This window comes from Chiroxiphia lanceolata, chromosome 12 (genome assembly GCF_009829145.1).
Source record: "Chiroxiphia lanceolata isolate bChiLan1 chromosome 12, bChiLan1.pri, whole genome shotgun sequence".
Lineage (NCBI taxonomy): Eukaryota > Metazoa > Chordata > Aves > Passeriformes > Pipridae > Chiroxiphia > Chiroxiphia lanceolata.
In genome coordinates, this window is record NC_045648.1 from 2,078,971 (window position 1) to 2,098,750 (window position 19,780).

A 19,780-nucleotide genomic window follows, 5' to 3' on the forward strand; every position below is an offset into this window, starting at 1 on the left:
CTCCTGTCCCCAGTGACTCCCAGTAGCAAATGTTTTGGGGGAGAAAATGCAAATATCAGAGCACGTGTGGACTGAACTCCTTCCTGCCTGTATTTTCCCTGCTCCCTGCAGCTGAGGGAGAGACAAACAATGAGGAATAAACTTGGCCTCGTGGCCTGGGTGCATAACACAGAGATCCAAGTGCCATTTATTGTGCAGGCCCTCATGTTTGTGCTGCCAGAGGCAGCTTTGGCAGGCAAGGCAAGGTTTGTGCTGTAAAGTGTTAACTCATCCTGGCACATCTCATCACCTGAGGCAGCTCCAGGTCCTCCATCAGACCCTGCAGGTCTCACCACCTGAGGCAGCTCCAGCCCCTGGTGGAGGTGGGTTGTACCCACCCCATTTCACAACCCTGTGCAGTGGTAACTTGAAATCAATGGCAGTTCAGGTGAAAATGTTGGGCTGTAAACAGGGACAATCCAGGAATGCCTTCCACAGCTGCCCCTGCTGTTGGGAAAGCAGGAGTGTCCCATCAGCCAGCACTGCTAACTCTGCCCAGGCACGTCAGACCAACACTTTTATCTCTCTAAACAAAGGCTGTTCTTGGCAAAAAAAATTTCTCCTAGAAACCAAACATCAGCACACTGGGCATTGCAAGGGAGAGCTGCACACAAACAGTTTGTCATAACCTCAGTTCTAGCTGGGTTTCCACAGCAGGAATAAGTTCTACAGAAGCTCTAGAAAGCTCTTTCCTCCTCAGCAACAATCACTAAATCTCTGTTTGCCAGAGAAGCACCATGAGGAAGAAGATGGTTTAATGGACAGCACCTCTGCCCCAACTTAGTCACCAGCCACGGGGAAAAACAAAGTGACCCAAAGACAACACACACTAAAGAAGACACTCCTTCATATATCAGAAATTAAAATACTTTTACATGGGCTTCAAACTTTTTGGTGTGGTTTTACATACGCAGTTCCCTTCCGGATAATTGGTGCTGGGGAAGAGCCTGGTTGGCAGGAGGCAGGAAAAATTAAGGCTTCATGTTGTTTGTGGGCTAAACCAAAATACCAGGACTTGTATGTAAAACACAAATGAGAAGAAAGGAAAAACAACATTATAAAAATCCCTCAAAGGAGCCTAAAGAGAGCTGAGAGATAACAACATCTCTGACCTACACCCACAAAGCAGGGCCTGAGCCTTTTTCCCACTGAATTCCTGAGACTTTGGAGGAGAAAATAAGAGCAAAATGTTTGTTTGTCAATACCCAGGAAACTTTCAACTTAGGACTATTTATTTCAGGAATATGGGAGCTTTAGGAATTTGAGATGATGATAAACTGCCCTCAAAAGTCATTTTCATATCACAGAGAAAAGCAAGACATTTCCTCATGAAAACTGGCTCTCCTTGGGATTAGAAACAAAGTACTGCAGTTTTATTGATGGGGAAGTGACTGCCAGAGAGAATAAACCCTTTGCCCAAGAACCAGAAAGTGAAAATTAATAATAATTTCTTAATTATCTTTTAAGGCTACAGAGGGGCAGAGTTGTGGTGTCACCTTTGGAGGTGGGGACAACACACAGGAGCATGTTTGGGGCTGCAGGTTAGATTTTGTCTTTTTCCTTTCATGGTGAACATGAGTTGGAAAAACTGGAGGTGCTTTCAGCCCCAAAGAACTGTGGCTTATGATCCAACACTATCTGACTGAGCCTCATCTGATGGTGACCAGTTTCTGATTCATAAACCCTGGTGTAACTTTTCAAGTTGAGGAACTATTGACTCCAAACCCAGTCCCAGTCCCTCAGCACCACATCAGATCCTCGAGTGTGACCAAGGCTCTCAGCACAGACACAGAGAAACAGAAAAAACACCTCAGAAGCCCCACACCTTCACACCTGTTCAACACCCCCAATCCTAAAACAAATTAGTGCTGGCCCTGTTGCCAATGTTAACAGAAGCTTTTCAAAGAAAACCAGCAGGAAAGCCCTGGATCTGGAAGTTTGGAGGGCACCAGCCTCTATTTCTGCAAGTATTGCACAGGAGACACATAGTTCTGATGGTAGGTGAGATCTAGCAGGTGAAGAATTTAGCCAGTATTAAACGTGCCACAGATCAGACAGCAGAAGCACCCCAAGAGCTCAAGGGGTGTTTGTTACCTTACTGAAGAAAAGCTGATCTTGGGAAGCCTTTCAAAATCCACACAGTTATCCAGCTTGTCTTCAGAAATCCTGGACCTCACAAGCATCCAGAACAGGGGGAAGCTACCCCAAATTTGTCACCCACACAGGAGCTCCCAAGATACTTCTGTCTCCTGATAACATCTCGTCAGCTCTTTAAAGGTTTCAGGTGGTACCTATTGAACACCAACGGTTCTGCCCTGATTGGCATCACCTGGGAGGATTTGATTCCCAGCATCACCTGGATTTGACTCCCAGCATCACCTGGGAGGATTTGATTCCCAGCATCACCTGGATTTGACTCCCAGCATCACCTGGGAGGATTTGACTCCCAGCATCACCTGGATTTGACTCCCAGCATCACCTGGGAGGATGTGACCCCCAGCCTGCTCCCTCATGGGTGGAACTCAAACCCCTGTGCTCCAAACCATGCTCAGAGTCAGAGTCCAGTGATGTTGTGCAGCCAAGGAGGTGCAGCTGCACGTGGCTGCTCTCTGTGCTTTGTGCTGCTCGTCTGCTCAGAAGGTCCCTCCCAAACTCTGAGGTATTTGGTGGCTTTGGTTCCACGACCACGACTGGAGCCACTCAACCTCATGTGACTGCAACCACAGGGCCAAAAATCTGCTTGGGAACAGCCCTGTCTCACAGAGAACACAACACCAGCAAAATCTGACGATGCCCAGCAGTGCCAGGACATTTCTGAGCTGGTGTGGGGTGTGGAACCTGCACCAGCCAGTACCACTCACCCATGGCCAGAGAGGGGTGTGATGCACGGGCTAAAGAGCTTATTCCCTAAGTTGTTCCTTGGATATTCTCATCAAGAAGTGGCCCTGGTTGGGTCACCCTGACACCTTCCACTAGACCAGGTTGCCCCAAGCCCCATCCAGGCTGGCTTTGCCACCTCCAGGATGCAGAGCTGAGGTGTGGAACACAAACCTGGGCTGCAGCAACTCTTCCCCTTTCATAGGGTCCCATCACAAGGGTGCCCTTGGTGTCCTAGACAGGCCTGGAGGCACTGCCTGCCCCCATCCAATCCCCATTCCCAATGAATTTCTGAGGAAATAAGGAGTAATGGTGAAGATCCAGCTAAAAACAAACATCTCAGCTGGACAATCTTTAACCAATTCATCACAAAGAAAAACAGAACTCGGAGGGGACGTGGACAGTTCCTCCCTGCACAGATTTATTGGAAAGGTTTTAATAAACACAGATGTTGGGAACGGATGGCTACTGTGTAATCATGTGTAGGAAAAGCCAAAGGACAAAATAGCCCTTAATGAAGCCCCACATACCGTGCAATATTCCAAAAACAAGGGAGGAAGGAATATGGCTGGTGGTACAAACAGACAAATCCCAAGAACCCAGATGTCAATATTTATTTGTTTTAAGATGTCAGTTCTTCTCCCACCCCGTTTGTAAGCCCTGGAAGGCCTTGCTTTGAGCAACACACCAGGCAGCTCAAGAGTTCAAGAGACCTACGTGGCATTTCAGTCAGTTTTTAGAGAATTATACCCAGTTTTAAACTGAAATCTTGAGATGGGAAATGGTTCTCACTATTTCTGATATCCTTATTTAATACTTACTGGTGTTGCAAGGAGTGCACACACCTCTGAATGTCAACAGGTGCTTATTTGAAGAGTTCTAACTAGATTTTCATAGAATCCCAAAGTGGTTTGGTTTGGAAGGAACCTTAAAAACCATCCAGTGCCACCCCCTGCCACGGGCAGGGACACCTCCCACTAGCCCAGGTTGCTCCAAGCCCCGTCCAACCTGGCCTGGGACACTTCCAGGGATGGGGCAGCCACAGCTTCTCTGGGCAATTTAAGATTTTAAGCTGTTCTGTTTTGGTTTCTAAAGGCATAAAAAAGTATTAAAAAGTCTCCATGAAAATATTTGAGGAATGAACCCATTATTGCCCCCTACAATTCCCAGATTCTGCTGTGACCAGAAATAATCCTGGATTAGCACAAATGTGTTCACTTTTTCCAAAGAAGAGAAGAGAAAAATACTTGGAAACTGAAGCAAATAAGTCTGAATTTCTGGCTTTTTACCAGTTTTTAGCACAAAAATTATAAATTTTCATTTTTCTGGAGCTGACTGTATAATATGCTGGGAGAATATCTGAGTAGCATTTTTAGGGAATTTTCTCCTTCTTTCCCCTCCTTCATTTGGGACTTTCATTCACTGATCAACAACTAAATAATCCCCAAGGAGAAAGAAATATTTTTGCCAGTCCAATGTCCCTGTTGTGCCCGTGAACTTTGCCGAGGAATCCAAAACTCAGGCAACTTAAGAATATATTTGTAATATTCGACAAAATAATAAATTCAGCACATGACACAGGAAATAATAATCAGATGATCTCAGCCCCAGAAGTATTTCACTGCTGTGGAAATGCCAGGTTGGAGAGTTCATGTGGAAAAGGAAAAGCCTTGTAACTTCTCCAAACATCAGTCATCACTTCCAGATACCTCTAAATACAGCCATTCATTTCACACTGCAGGATATTGTATTGAAAAGCAAGGCAGGGCCAACCCAGCACCTTCTACCACTAAATATGCACTGCACAAACCTTAGCTAAGTGTGTTTTTCCTATTTGGAATAGGGCTCTTTCATTTCCAGAAAAGAGCTTCGTGCTTCTCGCTGAGCAAAATATTTATAGCAAAAAAAAAAAAAAAAAATATAAAAGAGCTTGAAAAGGCAAATCCAAAGGTATTCCAAGATAGCTCCGTGTCAAATACAGAATGACTCATCCACCTCTTTCAATGAAAATGTTCATCCCAGACAGATCAAAGGGCCCGAGCACACCAAGCCCTTTTTGCTAAACCTGGCAGGAGAGTAAAAAGGTTTTCAATCAGCAGCCACTTGGTGGGAGGTCCGGGAACAAATGAAAGCCATAAGACGCTGGCATTTGAGAGAGCCCATCCCCTACAACGCACAATAGGGCCCATGGACAGACTGTGAGCCCGGTTTGCAAGGAATAGAGGGAAGCCTGGATGGGTGTTTTTGTGCAGCTCTTCCAGATGCATCTGATATTAGTTATGTGCTATTTTTGCGGGAGACATTCAAAGATCTTCCTCGCTGCCCATCACCCACGTGCGTTCACAGGCACAGCTCTTATTGTGTGTTTGCTTTCCAGCCCGGCTGGATCCCGCCAGCCCGCACGGGGCTGTGGATGTCCCGCGGTCCGGGAGCCTCCGCAAACCGGGATATTCTCGTTCGGTCCTATTTGGAAGGACCTAACCTTGGGCTTCCACCTCTTCCACCCCCACCCCCGCAAAGGTTGGGCCGCGGGGGAAGGGAAACCACAAAACACAGGAAAGCGAAATGTCAAAGCCTAATTTAAAATAACCCTGACCTGCCGCAGCGGCTGCTCGCTGGGGGACACGACACGAGGCTCAAGAGCGTCTCGCACAGGGGCGTTTTGTGTCGTGCCGGTTCCCCCCGGGAGGGTCCCGGCTCCCCCTGGCAGCCCCGGGAGGGTCCCGGTGCCCCCCGGGATGGTCCCCAGTGCCGATCCCACGCTGCCATCGTGCGGCCGCTCCCGGCTCCTCGCAGCGCTCCCTCTCCTCCCTCCTCGGAGCCACTCGCGAGCGTGGATTCCCAGAATCATGGAATGGTTTAAAGCCCATCTCGTTCCACCGCATGGGCAGGGACACCTTCCACTAGACCTTGCTCCAACCTGGCCTGGACATTTCCAGGGATGGGGCAGCCACAGCTCCTCTGGGAATTCCATCCCAGCCCATCACCACTCTCACAGGGAAGAATTTCTTCCAATATCCCATCTAACCCTGCCTTCTGGCAGTTTAAACTCCCCTCCAACAAGCACCGTGTGGGCTTGGGCAGATCCAACTTCCTCAGGACTAATTCTGGGGCTATGAGCTCTCTGACTCAGGCAAGACACGAGTGGCCTCTCCAGTGAGGATTGAACAGTAGTGAACATCCATCCTGGGCAGAGTGAGTTCCATCCCAAAGGTTTAACACTTCTGTCAGTAATGCCAACATTCCACGTTCCTCTCACTGAATGCTTTACCTCGCTGCCTGTGGGAAATGGGGAGAACAGCGTCCCGTAAAGCTTCCTTAACTCCTTCCCGATTTTCTTTGTCCTCCTGCTGTTGTTTACCAGTTCCAGCAGCAGCCACAGAAGGCCAGGAGACCTGTTTACATCCTCCAGTGTGGCTAATCCATGGCCAGAGGGAGCAGGAATACACAGACTGGCCAAATCATTCCCGGTGAAGGAAGAGCTGCCAGACCACAACACAGCCTCCAACTTGCTCCACACTGGGATCCTTGGAACACAAGGGAACAGGGATGACACAGACTCACATTAACACCAGCCTGACCAAGGCTTGGTTTGCTCCAACCGCCTCCACTTTCCATGCACAGGGATCATCTGGGCCAGGATGCTCCAACCCCACTCTTCCAGCTGAACAGAAAGTTTTTAGGAGCACATTAAAATGAGAAAAGCTGAGTTGCAAGTTTTCCGAGTTTGGGGTTTTTTTTGCTGAATTCTTTTAACCCTTTTTAAATATTAACTGTGCAGAACTGACAATTCCTTCAGAAGGGAAAACCCTGACACTGAGGTACCTCTCAGTCATAAAGAATCCATGCATTTTACCCCGTTTTAAAACTCATTAACCAAGCTCCTGGAAGCAGTTTTTCCACGACCCAAAGTAACAAACAGTTGGAAAATTTCTCTGGGAAACAGTTGCCTGCGAAGCACTTAAAATTTATAAACTTCTGGTACAGTTTGTGCCATTTATCCTTGCTAAAGTAAATGGAAGCAATGGAATCGACTATGCATCCTGAGTAACATAATGCAATATTAAAGGACACCCAGTGGAGCAGTTCAGAGGCTGAAGGATCTAAATCACAGGCTGGGAAACCAGAAGGAAAACATGCAGCACCATTTGTTGGTGGCTGTAGCTGTCACTGCTGCACAGGGCTGCAGAAGTGACAGCACTGATTTGCTGGTTATGTGAACTGGAAGAGAAAGGAACAGTGGAAAGAATTCCTATGGAGGGATCACAGTGTTGTCACATCTGCCACAGTTTGAGCTACCCACAGACTCCCAGGGATACATGGAGAGGGGCTCAGGCAAAGGAAGAGCATAATTCCTGCACTGCTCCTGGGGTTCCCAGGTGGGCAGCCTGGAGCACCCCAGCTCTTTTGGGGTGTCACCTAAACTATTCCCTAGGGAAGGACAGGTAACAGGCACAATGGCAGCAGCACTGATGAAATCTGGAGGAGATTCCCACCTTCATCCCTTCTAACTTCTTTTGTGCTCCTCCTCCACTGTCCTGGTCCAGGTAGAAGATTCCCAAGCAATAAGTAAAGAACCCCAGTGAGCAGAGAGCTCTGAACTGCACTAGGCACTGGCCACAGGACAGGACTTTGTGTGGTTTCCACAGGTCTCCAAGGACACAGAGGCTTCCTCCTCCAGTGCCTGGACTGGATGATCCTGAAGGTCTTTTCCAACCTGACTATAATTCCTCTGTGGCTACAGATTTTGTCTGGATGGAATCAGGACGCTCCAGCCAAGGGTCAGGGAGTTCCAAACACCCACCAGGCTGGGAACAGCACCTTCCCTGCACAAATGCCCACTGACATTCCCAGAGAACTCTGGAGCCCGTGGGTAGGTCCTGGGTGCAGATTAGTTGTACAGCACATGCCCAGGATTGGCACACACAGGGCACCTTTCCACCTGGGAATGGCCAGACAAAGGAGAAACAGTCAGAGGAGACGCGGGAGTTTTGTACTTTCCTTCCTCCTCACTCATTCCCTGCTTCTTATCTATATCCCACAAAAATATATAGATTTTTAAGCATAATAATTAGCACTGGAATTGCACTTAAGAGTTGTTTTCTTTCATCTTTTTTTTTTTTTTAAAACATTTCAGTTTTTAATCCTGCCTGCATTCCTTTTCTTTCCCTCTCTTTGCTTTCTCCTTCAGTCCCACTGAAGATACACAGAATCATGATGTAAGAAATAAGTCACCCTTCCCATTCCTCTGTTCCTCCTCCAGTACTCTGCAAATTCCATTAACTGAGATGATGTGGGACAGTGGGATGGACTGGGGCAGACAGGGAGGCACAAATCCTTCCTGGTGCAGGGACTGTGCTGCTCCTGGGGAAGAATTTTATCAGAAGGATCAGGACAAACCCTAATCAGGTTAGAGGAATTCTAAGATGAAAATGAAAGTTGAAATTCCTTGAGTGTTTATCTTCATTTGTGTATATTTGGCTGTTAAGGTGGACTTGTACACAGAACCACCCCCAGTCAAATGATGACTGGGTTTATGGAAGATGAAGCAACAAGAACTTCATCTCAAAAGTCTCAAAATACTATTTAATTCTGGTTTGTGTCTTTAATATCAAAAGATGTATTATTTTTCTGGTAGGATGGCCAAACAGTTCTATTGCTCCTCTGGGATAATTACATGTATTATTAGTAAATTAGCAGCTTCTGAAATCCTGAAAACACTTTTCAGAGTGCTCTGTTCCTGGGATTTTTAAGAAGTTTCTCACCATCGCAATTACACAATAAAAGTTTGGAAGAAAAGAGCTAAAAGAGTCTAATGGCTCAAAACCACAAGGGAAACAATGAATTTTGAAAGCAGACTTATCTGCTTTAAGCTTTAAGGTCTTTAACAAAATCTCCTGACTTTGGAGAGCATTTTTGGCTTTTGAAAGCTCCCACTTGGATCTCTAATGCTGCTCTTCACAGCCACTTCCTCACAATCTGTGCAGAAAACATCTGGGACTGACAGAGGGAGCAAAGAAAGGCAGCAGGATTCCCATCAGCACCACTGCCTTGTGCTTCCCTGATGTTTTTATGGAATAATCCCGTTTCTCTGTCAAACCAGCCCCGCTTTATCAGTTCCCCAATGTCAGGGATCACACCCTGCAGCAGTGAGCAAATCTGCCCCAGAAAACACGGAGATTCCACTTGGCTGGCAGGATCATTTCACACAGCAGTGCATGGAATCTTGGCTTCCAAGGACAGCTGTGCCTGGCTGGGGTTGGGGACTCCAAGGAGAAGTTCCCAGGAAGGATAAATGTGCCAAGAGGACAGGGCAGTCTCCCCCATCCACTCTGATGCTACCAAGAGTAAACTCGAGCTGGGGGCACGTGGCACATCCCAAATTCAGTCTGGTAGGAAGGAAAGACCTGAGGATCACCAGTTTCCCATTCCCAGCTCTACCTGACAAGCTGCCTGGTCATCCCATCTCCACCTCCAGAGCCAACAAAGCACCACTGAGGAGTCCTCCCACAGAAACACATCCACCTGTCCTGGATGGAGACCTCATGGAATGGGAAATTAGACCCTGAGCTTCTTGAGTATGGGAAAGCATTAAAAGGAGGATATATTAAAATTTTAATATTCTAATTATATTCAGTGAAGTGTAGAAGTCCAGTCCCCATGGCTCTCATTTCCAAATGCCCAGCCCCTGCAGGACACACACACACACTTTGGAAACAAAACACCATAAAAAGATCAAAGATTCCTCTGGGAATAGATTCTCTGCACTCTTCAAAGCCAAATGTCCCCTCACTTGCCCCCTCATAAACTGACTAATTTCAGTGGGAAGAATCTGCTCACAAAATCAGCAAATCCCTGCAGGGAGAATAAGTGTTTGTGCTTGTTAACTCAGGGGCTGCAAGCAAAACCCAGAGAACCCTCTGTGTTTTCCTCTGCTCTACAGAAACAACAGGATTTATACTAATTCTCATTTCCAAGCTGCAACTGGTATTTAATCTGTTACCAGGCAGCTTTTCCTTGAGTCATTTTGCACATGGATCAGATCCAACCCCTTTCCCTGGATGCAGGAGTCCAGGAGTGCAGCATCTGCTCAGCCCTCGCCCGCTCTGGCCCCGGTGCCCGCAGTGCAGCTCCAAAATGAGAGGAATGCTCACCCAGCAGACCCAGCTCACATCCTCCCTCCCATTCACTAGAGCTGCTCTGTCCCTCCTGGGCTGCTTTAGAGAAGAATTGGGGTGGGAAGATGAGGGCTCTGAAATCCAAACCGTCCCCGGCCGTGCCTGTGTGTGGTCCGAGCCGGCAGCTCGTGCAGTGAGAAATGGGAAGCCACTAAAATGATTCTGCTTCTAAATATTTTGACCTTTATTGACATTTATAAGTAGCAGGCAGCTTAATTACCAATTAAAGGAAGTTATTAGCTACAAAAGGAGCCTGTTCTTTTTTTTTTTCCCCCCTCATGGCTCCTTTCCCAACCCAAGTGCTGTTAGATGGGGTTTCTGTGGCAGGACAAGGCAGAGGAGCCCAGGAGACCTCAGCTACTTTATAGCAAATCTATACAGAAATCCTTGTAGAAGTCAAAAACCTTCATAAAATGGATACTCCAGAGACTCCAGCAGAACAACAGGCTCTCCATTGCTGTTGGGGTTAAAGCCTTGTGTTCCAGCCCCTACATTCCTACATGGAATTGCTTGGGGTGGGCATTCCTGCTGGCTGGGTTTCTTTCAAGCACACCCATAAAAAGGCCTCTCCAAACAGCTCTGGGGAGTTTTTTCCCCCTTTCTTTTTTTTCTTTTTTCACAATATGCATTTAATGCCTGGCACGAGGAGCTGAGAATATACAAGACTTGGCTGCTAATCCTGAGACATTCTGCTAAAACAACTGCGAGTTCTACCCCAGAGATGGATGAATTCCTACAGCAAACAAAGCAGCTCCTTTAAAATCACCTACAACCCAATTCCACCACCAGGACTGCAAGGGCTGGGAGCTCTGCACACATTTAGGGTCCCACCAGAGCATTAGGATTGTTTGCTGGGTGATGGCACTCACGAGAAGGTCTTAATTAGAAAATATTTATTAGAATGAGCAAGGCCCTCCCATAATTTTAGAGCATATTTCTTTCAATGAAAATTAACTACAACACATACCAAAACTGCAGTGTGAGCAGAGCCCTCATACTGATATATATACATGTATGATTTTGTAAACTAAACCAGTGCTAATATGAATGTAAAAATAGCCTCATGAAGGAACTACCCAGCCCTGCACACCCACATTATTTTCAGTTCTATAACAAACATTGATGTTGTTTTAAGAGTCTTTATATATGAAGGGAGAAGCAACGTAGGTAAGACATGGAAATCCAAAGAAAGATACTCAAAATATTCTTTCCTCCCTGGGTGAATAACCCCAAGGTGTGACTTCCCCAGTAGCTGGGAAAGTGGCTGAGGGATCTAGACCACAGTTTAGAGTACATCAGACTCAAGATATGGAAGTTCCAGCTTTCTCCCAGGCACAGTAATTTAGTTTTTCCTCAGCTCTTCCCCTGCTTCTGTCCAAAGAAATCCCAAGATCCCTTCCACCAACCTCAGCTTCTGATTTTCTGATAAACTTCTGGACTCTCAAGCACGATTTTTAATGCTACTTTTTTTCTTTCTCTGAATTTTTCCCCAGCATTTTCTGCTCTGTATTCTTTACACCTTCCTTACTGAACTGGTAACTCACCCTCAGTTTCAGAGGGAAAAAAAATGTTATTTTTCAACCCATTTGAAACTTTGACTTTGATCCTGCAACCCCTAAAGTCAAAGGCAACAAGGACATTCCGTTCAGCTGGAACGGGACAGACCCAGGTTCCTGGACAGGGTGTTTTCAATCAGGGAGCCTTCACATTGAAAAGGAAATCATTTGCATCGTATTTGTATTCATTGTCCACCTCCACAGGATGGGAAATGTGCTGAGCAAAAAGGTTAAGTGTGCTGATGCCAGGAGGGCAGAGCTGACCCAGGGATTGCATCAAAAGCCCAGTGCAGTCCCAGCTCAGGGGAGCCAGACCTGTTTGTTATGGCACATGAAAGGTCAGCTGAGATCCCTGTGTGCCACTGCAGCCCAGGAACAGTCCAAGTGCCCCAAAACCAAAGCTCAAGTGAAAGGAGGTACCAAAAGGCAGGTGCTGCACCCCCTCTGACAGTGTTTACTCACATTTGTCACTTGAGACCAACAGAGGAATGTCCTCCTGGAAGTGTTTATCAGGGACCCTCGGCTGGGGAAGCGAGGCAGGAGATCCCTGGGCCTGGGGCAGAAACACTGGTGGGGGCTGTCCCGTCCCTGGGTTCAGAGAGTCAGCTGGAGAACCTGGGAAACACAACCCAGCCAGACAAGCTGATTTTCAGAAGGCTACAACTTGCTCCAGAGATGGATCCCTCTCCTCTGGAAAGTTTTAGGCTCCTGCAAAAGATTGTGAGTCACTTGTTTTCATGTTTTATACAACGTTACTTTTCCTTGCTATAATGTTTGACCTGATATTAAATATTTCCTCTGGTGAGAAAACACTCAAACCCTTAATTTTAGTTCCAAGAGGCTTCCCAGAGCTCCCCAGAGTCCTTTCCCACTGTCTTTCACTGGCTCCATTTATATTCACTGGATCATTTTTCTCCTCAGCTTTCAGTTTAGAGCTGAACCTCACAGTTCATCACCACTTCTAATTGTCTGTGATGATGAACAGCACCTTCTGTCCCTGTTAAGAGGGATCAGGAACAGTGGGCAGCTCTTCTGGCAGCTCCTTCCCCGCCAGCCATGACAGGAGGGATGGAATGGGATCTCCCACCCTATTATCAAATATCTGAGATTATATTCAAATATATCTTCCTGAAGATTAATAACGAGGAAACCTGGTGCAAACAGCAGCCAAAGTAGGCTCCAAAGACTTGGAATAGCACATCAAATCCAACAACACAGGTATCAGCAGGAATGAAACGTCTGGATTTTGACAACCTTGAACAATTCAGTAAATTCTGACTCTGATGGGAGTCAGGCAGCTGCCCCTGAGAACTGGGCAGTGGCTTCTGGGAGGAAGGAAATTGCTGCCACATGCAGTAAATAAAAAGAAGGTTTTTTTTTTAAAAAAATACACACACAGTTGTGCTGCAGAATCATTCCATTCAGCCTGGCCTGAAACACAGGCAGCTACAACCCCATCATTCATCTCCAACATAAACACACAGTGGGTTAGACTTGCAGTAACATAGGTTGGGATTTTTAGTAGATGACATAAATAAATGTATTTTTATATTTCCTGACCACATTAAGCTCGAAATCAGGAGTTCTAAAATGTGAGCCACACACTGTAAGGCTTCTAATGGCCAATAAATTCAGACAGTCACACTGGAGTAATGTTTTCTCCTTAAAGGTACATTTTGCTGCAGTGGATAGAAATACAAGGGGACTTGTTTTTTTATGGCTTTGTGATTATATGTAGCTGAACATGATCATTCAATAAAGGTTAAAGTTCTCTTAGGAGGACAGCAAGATGGAAACCACTTCAGAAGGCACAATCTCAGACCCCAAATATTATTTCTACATGGAAAGACATTAGTAAGGAGAAGGGGGAAGGTTGGGGAAAATTACTTTCTCCCAAAAAAAGACCAATCCTGGAGAGGAAAGGTAAAACATCCCAGCTCAAGAGCATCAATGTATTCCTCTGTTCCTGTCCCACCTCTGCTACACTAAGAAAGCACAAAACAAGTTTTATCCTGCCCAGTGCATCTACTTCCCATTTGTAAAGTAGGGATTACAGTGCTGGAATTCCTTCAGGTGGGGTTAAAGGAATGAATGACCTTAGAGAATCACCAGTGATACTTCAGAGCTAAAATAACTCCCATGCTAAAAGTTAATTCTAATCTTTAGCCCTTTCAGCACTTCAAAGTGGAGATCAGCATTATTACTGTGACATCCCAGACTGGGAAATGGAATACAACAGGTATCAGGAATTTTTCAACTACCTTCAAGTGGAATTTTGCTGCATGATGGCACACAAAATTAATAAGAACCTCTCCATCCAGCCATGTTAAAAACCCAGCTTGAAAAATCAAGTGTTCAAGAGCTGGAACACCAGAATTAAAGCTGCCATGTGCAGTCCTAATTCACCTCTCCTGTGTGACACAATTAAAAGATATTTTTCTCCTAATTCACCTCTCCTGTGTGACACAATTAAAAGATATTTTTCTCCTAATTCACCTCTCCTGTGTGACACAATTAAAAGATATTTTTCCCCGTGGCCTCACCCCATTTAGGGGGCAGGATGAACAGAGCTATTCAGTATTTCTCTTTTTTTTTTTTTCACCTTTTGGAGTCGATGTGTGGCCTCGGTTTTATTTATAGCATGTCATTTAAACTCTTCACCGAAACCAGGATTATTCATATCCTTGTGGGTTTTAATATAACACTTATCACAGAAATATTTGCTTCACAAACATAACAAATGTCTCCTGACAAAACCCCTGCCAGGGAGGTGGGATGGCAGCACAGCCCCCCCAGCCCAAATGCTTAATCAGAATCAGAGGTGCCACAAGATTGTTTGGATTAGCATGAGATCATCTGAATGTTACACAGTGTGTAATATATTCTTGGGTTTTAGCAAACCAGTGGTAACAAAACCCTGTTTTTTCAGAGGGAATGCTCCAAAACTTCCCCTGCCCTGAGTCCTGGGTTGGAGGAACCATCTGTTCCCACTCAGGGTTGCCCACAGCATTTGCAAACCTGGTTTGCTGTGGTTTAAGGCACCTCCTTCTGTGGCCACTGGGCAAACACCAAGCAAGGGCTAATCTGGAGCAAAGTAATGCAGCAGAGGAAGACTGGAATGAAATTGTTCCTTGGTTTTGGAAGATTCCCACTGAAATTTGCATTTTAAAAGGAAAAAAAAAAAAGACCCCTAACTTTGTTTGCATGTCCTTACTTAGGACACATGTACATGCATGTGGTTATGGAATACACCTAATCCCAAAGGTTTTAGGTGTATTACCAAAAATTAATCATATCTAATTATATATATAAATATATATTTTATATATTGTATATTTTTATATTTTATATATCTTATTTATAATAATACATAAATTAAATACATATAATAAAATATATAATAAATATTGTATATAATAAATACTATATTTTATTATATATTATATATATTATTATAAAACTTATATATTTATATATTATTATATAAACTATATATTATATATTATTGTCTATTAATTATTTATATTATATATTATTATTATGTATTTATATTATGTACTTATATATTTTATAATAATGTATAATCTATGAGAATTTATCATATATAATATATAATAATAGTGTATATAACATATAAAATAACAACATGTATAATAATTTTAATTTTTATATTAAAAATCATATCTGAAACATCTTTAAATTTGTAGGACCCAATTTTTTTTTCCAGCACTTAATCAACCATCAGCAAAGTTTTAACAGCCTTTAGTTCAGGCACTGCAGAATCATTCTTCTCACAAACAAGATGATTTCCATCCACCCTTTTGGATTTTGATCTGGGCTACAGATTATTAACTCTGCTTTTGAGACACCATCTCGGCAGAAAAAAAGCTACTGTAAGTTCTTCCACCAGTATGGAATAGTTGAGAAATATCATTCCCAAGTTTATGTGAGCCTGGAGTCCCACCTGCACATCCTGGCAGGGAAATCAATCCATAATTCCCTGTCCTCTTGCTTGTTTTACAACAGTCCCAGAGAAATCTTATGTTAGAAGGGTCTTTTAAAACATTTACTCACTGGTCTGATCTCTGGACATTCTTCTGGTCCGTGTTGCTGATCTGAACCTCCCTCAGTGAGACTGTTTTCAGAGGAGAAGATCTGACAGCTGAAAGAAAAATGCACAGTGCTCCCAGTTTATATCCACAGGCCTGGAAATCTGGCATGTCTGGAGCATTATTATCATTATCATTGTTATATTATTATTATTATTACAAATGTATTTTGGAATTTGGAGTTTTGGCATAACTGGAAGATTCATTGTAAAGAAGAGCTCTGCTTTTTAAAAACGTGTTCAGTCAACTTGGAGCATCTCAAATTCAAGTATTTCAGCAGTGACTGGAACTAAGACTCTTTTTTGATATGATGTAGTAAAAAAAAAGTTCACAGCCATGATTTTAAGTATCACTTAGAAGCAGTTTTAGAAATACTACCATTATTATTGTGTTCAGACTGTTTTCAACCCTTCCCAGTGACAAAGGCTCTCAGAACTCATCTAAGCCCTGCTGTAATTAGCCCCACTTTCAACAGATTCAGCTGCAGATCAGCCCCCAGAGCACTAAAGAGGCTGAGATAAAGCACTGGGGCAGATATTTCACTTCAAGAACACATTAAATCTCCAGTGACATCACTTGGTGTTTGACTGGAGCAGAAGTTGAGCACTAGTAAGGCCTTGTCTCTGAGATTCATCCCTGAACAAGCAAAAGTAAAAGCCACTGCTTTTTTTCTCTGCTTGTTTTGCTTGTTTTAATAAAAAAGCTACAAAAAAGCCCAGGTCATGGCCCCAGACAACTGTCACTGTAAGGCCTGCACAAGAATTGGGACTATCCCAGTTCACCCTCACACTTTCCCTGGGAAATTTTAACTTTTCCCTAGGAAACAAGGACCATGGCAGTTCTGAGGCTGTGTGAGGAGAGTCCTGCCCTCCCTGGCAGAGCTGCCACTCCCGCCCCAGGAGAGCTGTCCTGAGGCTGCACAGAACCCTCTGCACTCCTTTGCTGCTCTTCTCCACCTGTCCTGGCCAGGCAGGCTGAGAGGTCCCTGCCACTGAACCAGCATTAGGAGTTTATCCATAAATCCCAGGTTTCCAGCTCCCTGGTGCCCTGGGCAGCACTTGTCACTGGCATTTTCCAAACCCTCTCCCAGATGAGGGGCTGAGGAAGCCAGGCCAGGCCAGGCTGGCACTGCCAGGCTGCCAGAGCAGTGCACTGCTGCCTCTCCCTGGAGCTCAGCTCTGAGCTCTGCAAGGCTCCCAGCTTCCCTCTCCAGCCCAAACCCCTAACCCTGGACAGAAGCAAAACCATTCTCAGTGTCTTTAGTCATTAAGGTCCTTTATCTGCCACTCCCAGACAATTTGTGCCCATTTGGTGCATGAGACAGGAGTGGTGTCCTGCCTTCCAGGGCAACACCACAGAGAAAATGCTCAGGGGTGTGTTTTAAACTGAATTTGAAGCATTGAATTGGAATGTTTCATAATCTAAGCTGACTGTCCATAGAAAGAACAATTGTATGATTTTAGGAATGACCTAATTCAATAATGAACTAATTCAACCCCTTCCAAAACAACTCAGGAACTCTTACTCATTATCAGCTCGGGGACCTTCATTAATTACCACTATTCTTCCCTGCTGCCTGTATTTATGTTATGGGTGCAGGGTAAAGATGGACAGGGAAAGAAAACAGAACTGTGCCTTTTTGTTCCTACTCACAAACAGCGATGGGAAAACCTCCAAGAGCATTCTGGATGTTTTGAAGTTGTGTCAGGACACTTCATTTTCTCTCATTCCCAAGCTTCAGAAGCTTCCTCTTTGTGATTGCAAACAGATGATGGCAGAGCCTGCAATTAGGCTAATCCAAGGGAATTCCAATCAGGGGTAGCCTGCAGCAGCTTGCAGAGCTCCCATCAAATGCAGGCCCACCCTTAGCATGGAGCTGTCAGCAGGAAAAGAGAAATTCAAATTGATTCTTAGAAGCAAACTCTTGTGACCTTCCTCACAGCACCCAGGGGTTTGTAACATCTGTCATTTATTATTGGGATTTTCAACCAAAAACTGAGCCTGGGCATTCAAATTCCAAGATGCACCATAAAGTCTCAGGAGTTTTGACCATTTGGGAGTTCCCCAGAAGGGGGAAGTTTCTGCTCCTCTCTGCACACACCAAGAAACTTTATTAAGAATAAACAATTTCGGAGCTTGTTTGGAAATGACACCTTTAAAACGGGAGCCTTTAGGACAACTAGAATAGATCTCAGATTTACCCTGTCTTTGCCAATCTTTATGACATTTCTTTGCAAAACAAGAGATGGCAGATTCTCAAACAGTTTAATTTTTCCAAAAATTCCCCCAGTAAAAGCAGTGGCTAGTGACAACAGCTCCTCAGTGAGCTCCACAGGCACAAAACAGGAGAGCACAACAGTGTAGGAGCTGCTAAGGAAATATGGGGTAAGTTTTAGAGTTACCCATCTCCAGCTCATCTCAGGGATCTCAGGGATCTCAGGGATCACAAGCTCAGGATTCAAACACAAGATCTTCCACACTCTGGAGCTTTTCTTCCCATGGAGACTGGCCTCAGAAGCTGCCCACAGAATCCCCAGGATGCAAGACTCGTGTTTCCACGGTGGGAGGCCAGCAGAGGTGGGCACCAAGGCATCCTCACTTCACTTACTCCCAAAATTTCCTGTTTTTCTCTGAAAAGCAAGACCAGTCGAGCTTCAGACAAAAAAACTTTCCAAAACCAGCTAAGGAAACGCAAGGAAAGTCATTTTGTAACACAGAAAAATCCAAGCACAGTTATACAAGTGTTCTTGTTCCAAGAACAATTGTAAGTGGGTTTTGTTTTGATTTTGAAAACCCTCCAATATCTCAGTGTAGTTGCATTAGACCACACACTGGAAAAATTACGTGGTTTTCTGGTTGCTGTATAATAAGAAAGGATGTTTCTCTCTGAGACAGAAAAGGCCTATTCAAGGTTGGGAAGGGAGTGTAGTTTGGAAGAATGAAGAATCAGGAAGCTGGGGAGATAGGTCATAATTGTGTGAGGATGATTTGGTCTGGTTGTCTGAACAGCTGCCAGGGAATTAGGAAAGACAGCCTCTACTTTGGAAGGGCTGAAAGGAAAAAACCAATAAATACCAGTTTTAGGGTGTCTTCTGTTAGGGGTGACCCAGCCCTGGTGTATATCTGGAGATAAGAGGTTCTGCAACACAAAAATAGAAAATTAAGTGGGAAAATAAATATCAGTTTGTTTCAGGTAGTGGGGTGTGTGCCAAAGCTTTTGTGACACGGTCACACAGTATTCCACAGCAGAAGAATCCATAAATATCTACATATTTATGGATGAAGATCCACTCCAGGCTGTGGACAAGTGGACAGCAGATAAAACATCCCCAGAGTCAGTGGTGACTCTCCCTTGACTTCACACCCACACGGTGAGCCCGTTGCATAACCCACTTCCCAGGTTATTTTACTGGGAAATTCTGGATGGAATCCACCAAGTACATTTTTTTAAAAAAAAAAACAACATTCTTTTTACCAGTAAAACACAATAAAAGATTTTATAGCCTTGATGTGTTTCTGGCACGTTTTTAAAAACTGCTGCTAATAAAACTTTTACAAGAGGAAAAAATGATCAAGTTGTCACAATGTAAATATCTCATGGGCTTGTTTATGCAGAAAACTGGGAAACAACATCACAGGAAAAGATTGTGTCAAGAGAAAGCCTTAATCACCAAACTCTGGCATGGCACAGCATTGCAGTGACTCTGCTTTGCTGCTCTACCCAGTTCTGCAGGAGATAAAACGTGACAAATGACAAATAAGTGCTTAAAAACGTGCCTTGGGCACCAAACTCCCCTGCAGACTGACCCACCTCTCCAATCCTGCCCCTCTTGTGCATCATAAATCACAAGGGATATTCCAGAGTGGATTTTCAGTGCTTGAAAATGGTGCCACCCAACGAGCAGGAAGGCAAGCAAGTGTACAGAGACCTGCTCCTGACAACATTCCCACTCTAATTGCCATGCATTTTTTCACGTCGGAGATCAGAGGCTCCACACGAACTAAAAAGTTGTTGCTTGTT

General features: G+C 44.6%; 1 protein-coding gene across 2 annotated transcripts in view; it reads right to left on the reverse strand.

The window, feature by feature from the left end:
* Positions 1 to 19,780, reverse strand: part of ZWILCH (zwilch kinetochore protein) — a 67,944-nt gene that overhangs the window by 25,697 nt on the left and 22,467 nt on the right. For both annotated transcript variants that reach the window (XR_004359236.1, XR_004359235.1), the window contains 4 exons: positions 18,835 to 18,898; positions 18,162 to 18,389; positions 17,413 to 17,635; positions 15,725 to 15,812 (listed from right to left, as the gene is read on the reverse strand). The gene's annotated coding sequence lies outside the window, so the exon portion shown is untranslated. The remainder of the gene's footprint in view (positions 1 to 15,724; positions 15,813 to 17,412; positions 17,636 to 18,161; positions 18,390 to 18,834; positions 18,899 to 19,780) is intronic.